The 15,298-nt window shown below is 50.2% G+C and overlaps 1 protein-coding gene across 6 annotated transcripts in view; it reads left to right on the forward strand.

Annotated features, from left to right (window-relative positions):
* Nucleotides 1-1,351: 1,351 nt before the first annotated feature.
* AKAP1 (A-kinase anchoring protein 1) overlaps nt 1,352-15,298 on the forward strand; it is a 31,864-nt gene continuing 17,917 nt past the window's right edge. Inside the window, exons 1-2 of one of the 6 annotated variants that reach the window (XM_039241141.1) lie at nt 13,538-13,716; nt 15,023-15,092. The gene's annotated coding sequence lies outside the window, so the exon portion shown is untranslated. Of the gene's footprint in view, nt 1,416-8,177; nt 8,373-13,537; nt 13,717-15,022; nt 15,093-15,298 lie in introns of those variants that run through there. The other 5 variants (XM_039241140.1, XM_039241144.1, XM_039241143.1 and 2 more) reach the window with 5 other exon arrangements.

The following is a 15,298-nucleotide window of genomic DNA, read 5'->3' on the forward strand; positions in this document are numbered from 1 at the left end:
CTCAGGCTTTACTATAACTTATAAGCTGGGCTACTTTTCTTACCCTCTCCCCACAAAAATCCCTCCTCCCTCTATGTCTGCACTGAGACCAGCCCCCACTATAGGCCGTCCATACTGATCTCCATTCAACGAAAGCTGTTTCCTACTTTTGCCTGTGTTGTTGCTTCTGCTGGGAATACTTCCCAATCCTTATTCCCAAATACTATTTGCAAGGCTGGCTCCTTCTTATCTGGAAGGTTTCAGTTTAAATTTTACCATAAGCCTTCTGGAACCATAAAACCTTGCTATGTCTTTCCTGTTTCAACTTTCTCTTTGTTTCCTGCATAACACTGATGGCAGCATGCATTTGGGAATCATATATATATACTTAAGTGTATATATATACGTACATATACTTAAAACTCAATGGGTAAATAGTATCTCATTGTTACTTAAATTTAAATTTTGATCGTCAATGAAGATGAAGCCTTTCCCAAGTAATTTTACTGGTTGGTTCTTAGTATGATCTATATTTTGCCCAAATGTTTACTTAAAGTCCCCGTGTCTTGGGATTGAGAGCAGGCCTGGCCAGCCGCGACCCCATCTTGTCCACTTGTCCGGTGGCAATTTATTTTCCCAAGTTTCCTGGCAGTTAGTGACTCATAGTGACCATCTCTTTGTAGTAATTCTTCCAAAAACCAAACCCATTTAGAGGAAAGCGTTTCGGTTCAGCATCACCAAGTTGCGAAAAATGGGCAAAAAAGTTGCATTTGAGTAGTGCCAGGTACTCCCCATTATGCAGTTATTACTGAGCAATTATTAATGGCCATCTGACTATGTATTACAAAGTACCGACGGTTATGGGGAACAAGGAGAGCCCTGCCCCTCATCGGCCCGCCCTCCAGGGGGCTCTCCACGACCAGACGGGTAGATGGTCTAACCGACGCCTCGAGACCGCCCCGAGCCGACGCAGGGGACTCCGCGGTGCCCTCGCGGGGCTGACCGCTGAGGTTCCGCCGCGCAGCCCGAGCTCCAGCCAGGGCCCTTTTCCCAGGCCCTCCGAGATTACAGCTCATCTCGCGAGAGCCCGAGCTAGGCCGGGATGCGGGCGGTGGCTGCGGGATGTTGGTGGAGCGCTTTAGACCGCGCCCTTTCTGGCGCAGCTGGGAGAAGCGCCGGCGGGAGCGGCGGGCGGCGCGCGCACGCGCAGGTGAGCGAGGCGGCGCGGGGGCACGAGGGCGGGGGGCGGGGCTTTGCGTCGCGCCGCGGGCACGTAGCTGCGCGTCCTCAGTATTTAATGTCTCTGTGTTCCTCCGGCCTGGGCAAGCACGTGGGGGAGCGGTCGCGGCGCAGCGGGGCTGGGCGTCTGGGCCCGGGGGGAGGGGGGCGGCGGCGGCTGGCGAGGACTCTGCCTCCCGACTGTCGCGGAGGACCTGGTGAGTTGGGGCGCCGGGGAGACTGGACCGGGGACCACCTGCCAGGGCCCCGAGGGCGGCGCCGTCGGGTGGAGGGGAGTCTAGGGTGCAGGTGCGGTGTGTGACGCGCGCCCCGGGTGTCCCGGAGGCCTGGGGCTGCGGACGCCGCGCGCGTGCGGAGGGTCCCGGCCCGCCGCCTGCTGTCAAGCAGGCCCTTCTTTCCCTGCCGTCGCCTGCGCGTCCCCTCGTCCTCCCCCGCCAGGGTTGTCTACCCGCGGGCTCCTGCTGACAGATCGCGTGTGCGCGGCTGGCGCGGTGCTCTGCGGCCGCGTGCTGCCCCCCACACGCGTCGCCGTCCTCTGGGTGGGTGGGCTCGGACGCGGCGCCGGGGCACCCTTCTGCGGGCTGAACTTTCCCGGAGCGCGCACACCCTCCCGGGAGACAGACCCGAGCGCGTCCCACCCAAGGTCGCCCAACCCCACACGCGTTTACTTTTCAAAGGTCGTGTGTACCCAAGTCTGAGCTGGGAAAGGCGGCGGCGGGGCGGGTTGTGGGCAGGGCCAGGTGCTCGTAAGGGCGAGGAGGTGCCCCGAGGCCCGCGGGCACCCCTTTCTTCCTCCTGAAAGGCTGGAGTTGAATTGGTCACTTCAGGAACCTTACCCAACTTCTGGGCCCCCTTAGATCGCGCTGCGTTCCTCCCCGCGTAGGCCCGGCGGTGGCAAACCCAGTTGGGAATCTAGCCCGGAGAGTGGGAAGAGGCTTGGTTTGCGGAACGGGGACGATGGGCTAGGACACCGGTGGTGTCCTGTTTCGGGGGACACCCTGTTTCGGGGGAAGGAACCGTTGGAGCAGACTTAGGGTCCCGAAGTCAAAGGCTTGTTGTCCCTCAAGAGGATTAGCATTTGCGGCCCATTCGAAGGGTGTCCGGGGAGGTGGAGGCTGTCCGGCGCTGTGTGCCCGCTGACTTCATCCCCGGGGGCGCGTGGGTCACGTGCCCCGCTCGGCAGGCACCCTTCCCGGCTAGGCCCGAGGTCTGGGGGGACCAGGCTAGTTTCGGGGTTACGGGTCCGAATGTGCTTGGGGAGGCTGTGGTCTGAACGCCCCCGGGGCAGGCTCTCTCTTCGGTTGCACTGTTCTGTGCCCGAGGGTACAGTCGGTCCCCGTGCCCCTCCTAGTGAGGCTTCTGGGAGGAACGGCGCTGTTGGTAGTGGGCGGTGCCGAACCGAACCGGGAGTGCTGGGAGCCCTGGGCATTTCGAGATCTTCCTCTCCTGCAGAGATGCCCGGGTTGGCGGGCGCCTTTCCGCCGCACGGCCGCCGCTAACACAAACCCGGTGCTCTTCTCTCCAGGTGTCGGTGTAGGCTGCTGGAGCCGGGGAGAGGGTATGGGCAGAGCAATCAGGTTAAACTAGGTGTCCTTCCCGTACTGAAGTGCAGGGACTTGGTGTTTAAATTTATCTCCTGCGGGGAAATCTGGGCTGCTGGACACCTAGTATCGTCATATCTGTTGGCTTGCTATCCACCTCCCCGCCCCCAACCCCTTTGTGACAATTACTGATCAAGGAACCCCATTCACGAAAAGCTATTAATTCTGGCAACTAGTAACCTTATTTTGCTCTTGTAACCAAGTCCTTCCCAAATTAGTTTTTTTTTTTTTCAACTCTATTCAGAAAGCAAAGCTTGGACTCTTAGTAAGCACCACCCATCCCCTTTGCTCTTAAAGGCACAGAGCAGCTTTGAAAGGAATAGAGCATGAGTAAGATCTGCTAGTTATCTGATTTCTCTGTTCCTGACATTCCAGTGGTTCACCTGCTGATTATTTAAAACTTTCTGAGGGGTGTCTGGCTGGTTCAGTCCATAGAGCATGCGACTCTTGATCTCAGGGTGGTGAGTTCAAACCCCATGTTAGGTGTTGAGATTACAAAGTAAATAAATAAATAAATAAATAAATAAATAACGGCTTTCTGAGCACTGGAAATGAGAAGTTATCTTTGTGGAGGGTTTTGACTTGTGTTGAACTTTAACCTCTTTCACCTCTTAACTAGTTTTGTGGGTTCTGGGTCCTAATTCCTGGGTATATTCTCAGAAGTATGGGTCTAGGTAGAGGTGGTCTTTTTGATCCTACAGATTTGCAAATCTCTGAAGCTTCAGTGCCTATCTGAATTAAACAGGCTCCATTGTTATGCCCATGGCTAGGTGATGGCCCAAAATTTGCTGGGAACTGATCCCATCTAAGCCCTTGAATGAGATGTCTCTGAATCTCTGGAGCCTTCCTCCCAGCTATTTCTGGGAAGTACGTTCACATTTGGTCACTGCTGGGTGACTGTAGGTGTCTGCTGTCAAAGTGGCCTGCCCAGGTGTCAAGTGGATCTATCTCCAGTGTAAGGTTGCCAAGCATCAATATTTTAAAGCAGCTTGTTTCACTTTAACTGGTGATCCAGATTATCCCTGGGCATCAGACAGACCCAGGCCTGGCCATGGCCATGGTTTGTGTGTGAAGGCTAGTTTTAGTCTTCACAGTGTTCCCTCTCATCCTCAAGACAGACTGAGATACTATTTGGGACTGGGCCCTGTGCCTGGTTCATGAGGGTCGTTTAAGTGTTGTTTATTTCCCTCCAAAAGAATCTGTGAGATTAATGTTAAAATCTTTTGAATCACTTGGGTGATTTGGATTTTATTAAATCACCATTTCTCCCCCCCCCATCCTAAAACTTGGTTGGAAGGAAACCAAATTGGTTTCCTGATACCGTGCTACCTGGCTCTAGCCTGGGACATGACTTGGTCAAGTGCAGGTTTCAGGGTTTTGAGGAGCAGAATCCCCCTGTGCCTGGCCAGCTAGCTGGTGCCTTCTAGCCCATTGTCCCCAGGCCACTCCTTCCTAATCTTCCCTGTGAGTCTCGAAGAGAGGACCTCTCTGTAGCTTGGTCTGTTGTGCTCTTGTGAGGAAGTCAGCATTTTTGTGTATGAGCTCATACCTTCTGCGTGCCATTCTGTTTTCCTCTGCTCTGGGGAGGCAGGGGGCCTCTGAGCCCCTTGTCCCATTGAAATCATGTCCTGCTATTGGAGTTGCTAATCTGTGTGGGATGTATTTTAATCTTTAATTTTGCTTCCTAAAGCGAGTTCTTTTCTCCACAACCCTTTCTGGTGTAATGCCTCATGCAGGTTTCACCTTTATGATCATTTAACTTTAAGTACCCATTGTATGTGGCACTCCACAGAGCAGACCTGCTGCTGGCTCCAATACTGATTTTAAATTTGGGCTTTGGAAAACAGGAACATTGACAATATTTTGAGTAGGGACAGACTGGCTGGAGAGGTAGCTAGTGGGAATGTGGGAACTATAATTTAAAGGATGCCTTTTCTTTGACCATTACTGTCTGTGCTGGAAGAGTCACACGAAAACACCTCTCTAATCCTTTAATCCTCACACCTCTGAGTACAATTGAGGAGGGTAAAGCTGGAGGTCAATCAGGGTTGTTTCAATGGCTAATAAAAATACAAATTGAGGGGTAGAGAAACTGACAAGTGTGGGTTTGCACTTAAATTAGGTTCTCTGGAAGGGTTTTGTGAGAAGAACCAAGGAATAGTCAAATCCATGGGCTTTTCTCCTAACCTTTCTGTTGCTTTCTAAGCAGATTGTTGCAGCAAAGAAGTGTATGTTATCATGTAGCATTTTGAAGACTGGCTCTCAGTATAAGTAGCGTTCAAGGAGTCCTTTTCCTTAATTTTCTTTTCCTCTTACTAAATGGTTCTAAATGGTTCAGTCTGAAACCTGGCCATTTGGTTATTTCTGCGGCTCGGTTTGGTAGTTTGTAGGAGTTGATAGTAAACATTCTCTGCCCATCTGGTAATACTGGCTGGCTGCCTTCACTTAGCTGGGACTTATGGAAGCCCATGCATTGAGGAACACAGCAGGGTCCCAGGTGAGTTCTGGAAGTGATGTGCAGTGCTAAGGGTTCACGAGGCTTGTTTCTCCACTGGTTTTAGCTGACAGGAGCCCTGGGCTTGGGGGTGAGGACTGGGTGCAGCTTTCAGGACTGAAGCCCAGCAGTGGTCCTAGACCTTTCTGGGGCCTGGGGATCATCTAGAGTGTCTCTGGGCTGCTGCAAGGAGGGGGTGCCTGCAGGATTGTGTATGGGGGGGGAGGAGGGGTTTGGGCTAGGATGCATGGCTCCGTGGATAGTGTAAGTCAAAGCCTAAAAAGAATGCCACAGTCTATTGTTTTAAGTGCATCTCAAGTACTTTTTAGATCTAAGGTGCTACTGTGCTAAATATATTTTTTTAAGTTTTTATTTATTAAGTAGTTGCTACACCCTGCTCGAATTCACAGCCCTGACATCTGGAGCCGCACACTCCTTTGAGCCAGCCAGGTGCCCCTTATTATTATTATTTTTTATTATATCTCTATTCTCATCTCCTAAATTTATCCTTGTGGGGGAGGGTCTAGAAGCTGCCTTGCCCTATACAGTAGCTACTAGTCATGTGTGTCTGGTTCAATTTAAACTTTTAAGCATTAAATAACATTTAAGAATCCATTCCATTAAAAATGTGATGTTAGTCTCCTTTCAAGTGCTCAGTAGCCTCATGTGGCCAGTACTGGCCAGTGCAGGCCTAGAACATTTTCACCATCACAGAAGTTTCTGGAGGACAGCACTGGTCTTCGCTTTGGCCACCTCTAAAAGCTTAATTGGCTCACCGTATAAAGTATCATGTGTTTGGTCTTAGTCCTCTGTAGTCCACAAATCCAACAGCTTTGGTGACAAATTATTTGTCAGCTCTCTCCATGGCATGTTAAGAAGCAAGTTCTGGGGGTGCCTGGGTGGCTCAGTTGGTTAACTGTCCAACTTCAGGTCATGATCTCATGGTTTGTGAGTTCCAGCCCTGTGTCTGGCTCTGTGCTGACAGCTCAGAGCCTGAAGCCTGCTTCGGATCCTGTGTCTCCGTCTCTCGCCCCTCCCCCACTCATGAGTGCACGCTCTCATGCTCTCGCTCTCTCTCAAAAATGAATAAACGTTAAAAAAAAAAGAAGCAAGTCTGCCAGTTGGGAGGGCAGTGGTCAGTTATGAAACAGTTCTAGAGATGGGAGCATGAAGCAGGAGGGACAGCTGCTAAGCCCTCAGAAAGCCCTTTTGGTTTGAGAACTTATTATCAGGAAGGTCCCTGCTGGTTGTCTGAGGCCTGTGCTCACTGTCCTTGTTCTTCAGAAGTCAGCAGATTTGCTACTTGGTCCTTCACCCACCTGATGACCTGAGGCTCCCACTGTGTGACCAGTGCTGAACCAGATTTGCAGACACAAACACCCTTTTCAGTCTGCCCCTCCAGTCTGTCTGTGTATTAGGGGGCCTGTTTTTACAGAGGGCACTGGGGAGAGTTGGGACGTGGTGGGGGTCCTGAAGTGTTGGCATGGGGCTAGCTCTGGGGAGTCAGCTTTATTTCCAGATACCCCCTCATCTAGTCCTGGGCATGCTTAGTTTGAACCCTGCTAGACTGACCTTTGGCATATGATGTGAGAGCTCTCTTTTTTTGGAGCCAGCCAGAAAGCATAGAGTGCATAACAGGTACTTATTGAGTACCTACTGTATACCTGGCGTCTTAGTAGGGTGTTTTTCAAATTATAGTTGACCCTTGAACAACATGGGGATTAGGGGGACCAATGGACAGTGAAAAAAAATCCATGTAGGGGTGGCCTGGGTGGCTCAGTCGGTTAAGTGTCTGACTTTGGCTCAGGTCATGATCTCCCAGCTCGTAAGTTCAAGCTCCCACATCAGGCTCTGTGCTGACAGCTAGCTCAGAGCCTGGAACCTGCTTTGAATTCTGTCTCTCTCTCTCTGACCCTCCCCTGCTCACACTCTGCCTGTCTCTGTCTCTCTCACAAAAATAAATACACGTTAAAAATTTTTTAAAATCCATGTATAATTTTTCACTCCCCAGAAACAGAACTACTAATAATAACCTACTGTCTACTGGAAACCTTACGGGAACATAGGTAGTCAGTGAACATGTATTTTGTAATACGTATTATATACTATATTTTTACAATAAAGCCAGAAAAGAGAAAATGTTATTAAGAAAATAATAAGAGAAAACAGTGCTGTACTGTATCCAAAAATCGGTATGCTAGTGGATGCATGCTGTTCAAACCTGTGTTCAAGAGTCAAGTATATTTCCTTTTTATTTTATCTCAACCCTATGAGGTTAAGTACTTCTGGTTTGTGTGTGAGGAAACTGAGGCCCTGAAAAAGCTAAGCTGATCCCTGGACACTGTTTGGACATGATCAGGCTTCTCTCTTCAGTCCATGCTTCGAGGCCCTGTGACTCCTTCCATCATCATCCAGAAAATGAAGCTGGGTTTTTAAAAGATTAAAATCCTTCATCCCACAAACGGAGTCAGGCTGTTCGGTGTTTTGAGTCCGGTCTGTCTTGTTACAGCCCTATGAAGGAGATATTCACAATCCATTTTACAAGATATTTTTATTTTATGGGAAGCAAGTTCAGGATCCTACTTCGTCTTTCCAAAGTCATGTTTTAGCTATGAATTATGCAACCGTCCAGTCAGTGCCTTAGAGCTGCACAAATAATGACTAAGACAGCCTTGTAGGCTGGGCCGCTGGGCCTGAGGGCCTGGAAGGCTGCTCCGAAGGCTACCGTGTAGTTCAGTCACCTGGTTGAAAAGACAACCTTGAAGTCACTCATTCCTTGGCTAATAATGTGGCCTGTCAGACCTCACGTGGAGGTCATGAGACCCATTCCCTGGCCCTCAGCAGGCTGTCACCTGGGTGTAGCCTGGTCTGTCTGTGTTGGAGGAAGCCACAGGTCGGCTCGAGCCCAGTCCTCAGCACACCCACCCCTGCTCCTCCAGCCTCGGCCTGGCTCAGTGGACATCTGTCTTTCATGGACCGCCTTCTCGTCCTTTCCTCATGTCCCTCCCAAGAGGAAGAAGCTGGAGTGACTTGCTGCTCCCTGATGTGCCTGGGCTCTGGTGAGAAAAGGCTGTGCTAGAATAACCTCTTTGCTTTGTCCTTTGACTTTGGTGAGGCCCACCAGCCAAGCTTGTGCTGTCCTGCTATTTTTAGCAGGTGGCATCCTTTGGGAAGGCCAAGTGCATGTGGCTTTGGCTTCAGCATACAGGCAGGTACTGGTGCGGACGCTGCTGCTGTCTCCCAGTCAGGGGAGGAAGGAGAATAAAGTCACTCTAGAAACTGTCGTGACTGTGCATGGGCCAGTGGCTGCCTAACAGGCCTGGGGGGCTCCCTTTTCTGTTCGGATCTCTGGCAGATGCTGGGCCAGGCGGGCCTGTGACACAGACAGCCCAGGAGCCAGAGAGCTCCCTGGTTTTAGGATTCCTTGTTGCTCCAATGGCCAATTTCTCTGGAAATGACATTATGCCATTTTCATGGGAAGTCACCCGACCCAAGAACAGGCCTCCACACAGACACTAAACTCTATAAAACTGTGGTTCAGCTCGCAGCCTGATTACTGGTGTCCTCTGGCTTAAAAACCAAAACAGAACGTGCAAGGCAGCAGAGCCGTGCCCCTCACTAGGAATTCTTACTGGGGAGCTGTTGAAGCCGGAGAGAGAGGGAAAAGGAGTTTGATGAAGAAGTTCTGCTCCTCACCACCATTTTGTCTTTTCTTCTTTTTCTATTCCTCTTTTCCTCTAACATGGAGCTGCCAACTCCAGCCCATCTATCTTTTTCCGATTAAGAAAGCTTCTAGCCGTATAAGGTCCTCTGTTGCCTATGGTTTATGTTGGCTGGAGACCGAGGTTGTTTTTGCAAAGTCTGATTCAAAGAAGTGGCAAGGGTGTGTGCACGCATCCATTCCCATCTGCTCCCGGGGGGCTGGACTGCCTTCTTGGAACAGATTCTTTGGGGGAGGGGGGGGCGGGTGCGCAGGGGGAGAGTCTGGGCCTAGCGGTGGCTCTCAGGCTAATGAGTGGTGTGACCTCAGGGCTTCCTGGCAGATGCATTAGCTGAGAACTCCGATAGAAAGTGAGCCCCTACTGGACTCACGCAGTGTGTACCTCTGTGCTGCCAGCCACAGAGGCACCCTGTCTCTGAAATAGATTTGAGGATCCGCTTCTATTTATTAAGAAACTACAGGGGCACCTGGATGGCTCAACTGGAAGGGAGTGTGACTCTGGATCTTGAGGTTGTGAGTTTGAGCCCCATGTTGGATGTAGAGATTACTTAAGTAAATACAATTTTAAAAATAAAATTCAAAACTGCATCACTCAAAAAGAAAAAACAAAAGAAGTTACTGCTCCTTGGCTCCCTGGGCGAGCTGGTTCCCCTCTCTAGAGAAAGTTCAGCACGCCGGTTTCCTCCAGGTTCTTGACCTTCGGCACAGCTTCTGCTCAGTGATGGCAGAGAGCGATTTCTCTGGTAGCAGCCCTCTGACCTCATCTTCACCTTCCCTTCTTGCTGTTACTTGAGTCAGCCAGGTTTGTTCCTGCCTTAGTACTCTGGCACATGTTCTCCCTGCCTGGAACTTTCTCTGCCTCTCCTTTTTGTCCTCCCAGACCTTGGCACGGCTGCCCCCTTGCTGTTCCAGCACCCTTGCTACCTCTTCGGAGAGGCATGCCCTGACCCTTCTGCTTAGAGCTCCCTCTCTTTCAGGTACATTTCACCCAGCCTTTCTCAACCTGGGTCCCTTATATAAACTACAGAACACAGAACATGACTTTCTCAACTGTCTCCCAGCTAGTCCCCTTCCAGATGCATACGTTAATTCATTATGTACAGGGGATGCTTGGGGTCCCTTCTCTGATGCCCTTGAGAGATGCTGCAGTTTTATCCCATTGGGTTGCTGCATCTTTGTAGTGTCTTATCTGAAATGTGACTCCTTGCCTCTCCTTCCACCTTTGCTTTCTGAGGGCTCTTTCCACCACCTCCCCCTGCCCCCTCTCCTATGGAACTTGGCTTATGGTAGGAATTAAAATCTTCATTAAATGGTTAGCCCTGGGTCACCTGGGTGGCTCAGTTGGTTAAGCATCAGACTCTTGATTTCAGCTCAAGTCAGGATCTCACAGTTGGTGAGATCAAGACCTGTGTCAGGCTCTGCGCTGATATCAGGGAGCCTGCTAGTGATTTACTCCACCCCCCCACCCCACCCTGCCCATCTGCATGCGCTCGCTCGCGCTCTCGCTCTCGCTCTCTCTCCCTCTCCCTCCCCAAAAATGAATGAACGGTTGACCAGCCCTGAGGGGTCTTGCTGCCTGCTGCCTGCTAGACCTCAGTTGGGTGGGGAGAGCAGATGCCGTGGGGCGGGGGGACGGGGGGTGGAGGGGGAGAGGCTTACTGTCAGTTGTCGTCAGTTGTCGTCAGTTGTCAGTTGTCGTCAGTCGTTGTTACCCCTGTTATGTCAGCAGGGCCGTTAGGGGTCTCTGAAGCAGAATGGGTATCAAGTATGGGCAAATCAAAGCATTATAAGTTTATACATAGATGAGTTGACCCTGCACATTTGTTCTGCTGCTTAACAAGAATCCTAAAGCTCTGTGGTAATACAGCATCCCTTGCTCTCTAACAGTGAAGAATGTATTTTTTGTGTTATCAAGGCATTACTTGTAGAAAGATCTGACTTTTAACTCTACACAAGGTTTGAAAGAGCAGCCCTTTGCCCCAAGTGCTTCCTGACCTGCCCTCTTGTCCAGAGGCAGCGGCCCTCGATTCTTCTAGCTGTCTTCCCCACCATTTACGTCTGTATTTCTAAATGGTGTCCTTTTCCTTTCCTTTCCCTCCCTCCCTCCCTCCCTTCCTTCCTTCCATTTTTAAAAATATTATTTGACTTGGTTTTCTACTCTGGAAGGCAAGGACTTGGCTCATTCCTGCACTTTTTTTCTCTCCTCGTCTTGGTATAGAGGTAGCACAACTTCTAGTCAAGTGTCCATTCAGAGTGTACATTATGACACAAGTATTGCTTATGACAGCGAAGTTCTTGGTGTTCATATTTCCTTTCTTGTGTCCTCCCTGGCCCTTGTAATTTGCTGTGTTTCTTGAGCTTCATTTTTTGTCTCCCCAGTTCTCTGACCCTTCAAGGGCCTTGGCCCTTGCTGCCAGAGCACCTCTTCGAGCTTCAGCATACCAGGTTCTCCACTGGTTAGTGTTGCTCCTGGGAAGCACCTGTCCCCGGCTCTGCTTCCCCTTTATCCTGGGAATCCATTCTTCCCTTTGGTTGTGTTGCTTTGCGGGTGGGTGCCCCCTCCTTTCTTGATTTACTCCCTTGTCTTTCAGTAGCTTGCTGAGGAAAAGTGGGGGAGAGTAGGCAGCCGGCAAGGAGGAAGCTGGTTGATGCACAAGTCCCTTAGAAGGCATGGATTTGGGGTGTGGCTGGAGATGCGATAGTTGGTAGAAAGTCTGCAAAGACTGCACGGCGCCCAGACCCCTTCCCCCATGCCAGCAGCAGATCTATTCCATAGAAGAATGCAGCCAGAAGGGGTTCTGGATTTGGGCATCATGTAATGATGAAAATGGGTATTGAATGAAAGTTGGCGTACTGAATGGGACAACCGAGGCCCCCTGGGCTCTCACAGCGCTGGCATTCAGGCTTCTAACCTGTCATCTCCCACCCCAGGATATCAGAGCATTCCAATCTGTGGGAACTGGCAGCCTGATTCCTGTTTGTCGCCCAGCCAGGATACTTGCCTGACCCTTGGACTAAGGTCGTCACTTGGTTAGTGGCAGAGTGTAGCAGCAACAGGCCCATTGAAGAAGAAGGTTACTGTTTTGTTTTGTTTTGTTTTTTCTTTTCTCAAAAGAAACTGTGAAAGACTTGAAAATGCCTCAAAAGTGCATTTGTCTGATTCATTTCGGTTTCATTTCTGTATCCCACTGCGCTTTGTACCTTGTGGCTGCCTGTAAATCCTTGTTGAATAGAAATGCCCTTAGGCCTTTATATGATTTCTGAGTTGGTCGTATTCTACTGTCTGCCGTTTGGAAAATCTGTGTCTTACCTGTTGCTCTGCCTACCTGACTGAGGCACTGGTGTGAAAGGCCTCACACCATCTTTTGTGTTCCTTTTTTTTTTTTTTAAGTTTTTAAAATATTTTGTTTATTTTTGAGAGAGAGAGAGAGCAAGCGTGCGCGCATAAGCTGAGAGGGTTAGACAGAGGGAGACAACCTGAAGCAGGCTCCAGGCTCCAAGCTGTCAGCACAGAGCCCGACGTGGGGTTCGAACTCCCAAACCGCAAGATCATGACCTGAGTCGAGGCTGGTTGCTTAACCGACTGAGCCTTCTAAGTGTCCCTTTTCCTTTTGAAGGCATGCCATTTCTGTTAGCTGTTTTGAGTCAGCTTGTTGTCAGAGCACAGCTTCATACCTTCTGGGCAGTCTTGGGTAGGGTTCTGTGGTCACGGGCAGCAGTTCTGGGTACCCAGGAACACTTCCCTGGCACCTCCTTTATCACTGTCCTCAGAAATGTCAGAAGTTTCTGGTAAGGCAAGCTGGTTGCCAAGAGCTGGGGACGAGGGGCAGGGTGGACGTAGCATAGTCGTTATTAAAGTTTTTGAAAACCACATTCTTCCCACATGAAGCAATGTGAAGACCTTTGTAGAAAATACTCCCGCCCCCCCCCCCCGCCCCCTTATCATTTGGAGTCTAATGGGACTGGACCTGTCAGGTGTGTTTGGTCAGCAGCAGGAGGGAGACTGGGCCTTTCACTTTTGTGTGGAGTTCATAGTTTTTTGGGTTTTTTAACCAAGTTTTTCAAATTGGGAGTTTCTTTAATTTGTAATTGACCAGCTCTTAATCTGAGATGATATCCGGAGATAGGATTTTTCATTCCTGGCTCTTACCTGGTGCCAGTGAGATTTGGCTCTGGGTCTCCAGACCCAGAGACCCAGAGACCCAGAGACCCGGAGACCCAGCTGGAGAAGGCTTCACTGAGCAGGTTCTCCCGCCCAGATGGGACTGGGCTAATAAGCCTCCAGTTTCCTGGAGGGCAGCCCGGGAAGTGGCCCATGACTTTTGGACAGCTGGTCTACCTAGAACAGGGAGTGGGGTTGGTCTGGCCACAGTGGCTCACCTGGCTGCTCTGTGGGGCCATCACAATGAAGGGTGTGGGGGACAGCGCAGGGCAGGACCTCAGAGCCCCACTGTGAGCTAATTTGCAATCTTTAGGGTGCCAACATGAGTCACAGCTCACACAGGCCCCTACGGACCAAGGTAACAACCCTTTGAACATCAGGGCTGGGCTGAGATCAACATCCCTGAGGCATGGCCCCGGCACTCTGACCTCTGGGCCCCAGCCATGCTGCTGAGGGCGAGTGGCCCAGCCTACCACCACCCCCCAACCTTCAGCGGCAGCACCAGACACTGCCCATCAAGGTAGGCATTGGCTGTCACAGCATTTATCCAGCTCTTGTGTTTGCTTCGGGGATTCTGGGAATACCCTGTAGGACTGCGCATCCTGTAGGCAGCTACTGGCTACCTGTATGTGGCTATTTAAGCTGAAGTTAATATTAAGTAAAATTTAAAATTCAGTTCATTATGTTGACCATATTTCAAGTGCTCAGCCCCATGTGACAAAGTAGCTGCCAGCACTGGACTGTAGTTGTCACTTGGGGATTGCCCAGGCCTTTGCCTTTTGTGACCTGCTCTGCTTTGGCCATGTTGCAGCTGCTGCAACTTGTTCCCATTGCCTTGACAGTAAAGGTCAGCCTCCTTTTGTCTGATCTCTACCAGCTCTTTGCTCCAGCTTCCAGGACTTCTGCTCTCTCTGGGACTTGCTGTTCCTTTCCACCCCCAGAGGCATCGTGGGTTTAGAATCTTAATTTATGTCATTAATGCACTGTTGCAGCCTTAGAAAATTCTGGTTGCCTTTGGGATAGCCTTCTTTGGGTTCTGTTTGCCCACTTCTGAAATTGGGCTCAGAACGTGCAGGGTGTGTGTGTGTGTGTGTGTGTGTGTGAGAGAGAGAGACAGAAATTCTTCAATATGCATTGTGAGCTGCTGGTGGACAGAAGCTTTTTCTTGCAGCAACTTAAACATATTTATGTGTGACTTATTATGTGAATGTAAGTATATAACCTCAACCTGGTAAGGACTTAGGTAAATGCATGCTATAAAAATCAGGAGCCCCTCTTGGTGGTCTTACAAAGACCTCTGTGTGTGTGGTCTTCCTACAACAAACTGGGGAATGGGCTGGGAGGTGGGGCCTTGACCTTGACCTGGCCCACAACCTGCCCTTGTGCTCAGAATGCAGTGGCAGCAGGTGCTGGGCTTCAGGTTCAGGATCATGTAGCTACTCCCTGTCCTTTTAAGACCCTCCCCCCACTTCAAGGGGGAAAAGCCCCTCAGCAACAATGTGCTGTGCTAGGCGTTCTAGAGGTGGGGGACCGTCTTTGGTAATGTGAACATATAACCCTGGAATAACAGAAATGTTCACATTTCAACCCAGGGGGTCTATAACAGTCAGCTCAGAAGGTGGAGTGGATGCAGCTTCACTGGCCAGGCCCAAGTTCCAGTCTAGACCTGATAGCCACTTGGCTCCTAAGTGCTTGTTTCTATGATCAACCTTCCCATCAATTAATTACACATAGCTCTTCTTTACACAATAACTGTAGCCAGATGGGCTTAGTCACTGGGACCAACATTGTTTGTACTCTTCCCAGAAATTTGTTTTCTTGTTTAGCAGAAGGCTCTAGACTGCAGTAACCGAGTTGGTCATCGGTGCTGGGAGTGAGGCCATTACTTTTTCAGAGGTAAGCTTTTCCAAGAAGCTGCAGGTTCTTCTGGGAGAAAGGAAAGGCATCGTTTTAAAGATTTTTTAATTTTTATTTTTAAGTAATCTCCACAACCCAGTGTGGGGCTTGAACTCAACCCTGGGACGAAGAGTTGCATCCTCTACCAACTAAGCCAGCTAGACGCCCCAGGAAAGGAATCCTTTTAGAACCTGGCCAGAGCAGGT

The sequence above is a fragment of the Hyaena hyaena genome, unplaced genomic scaffold (genome assembly GCF_003009895.1).
Source record: "Hyaena hyaena isolate Hyena2069 unplaced genomic scaffold, ASM300989v1 scaffold_189, whole genome shotgun sequence".
NCBI classification, from domain to species: domain Eukaryota; kingdom Metazoa; phylum Chordata; class Mammalia; order Carnivora; family Hyaenidae; genus Hyaena; species Hyaena hyaena.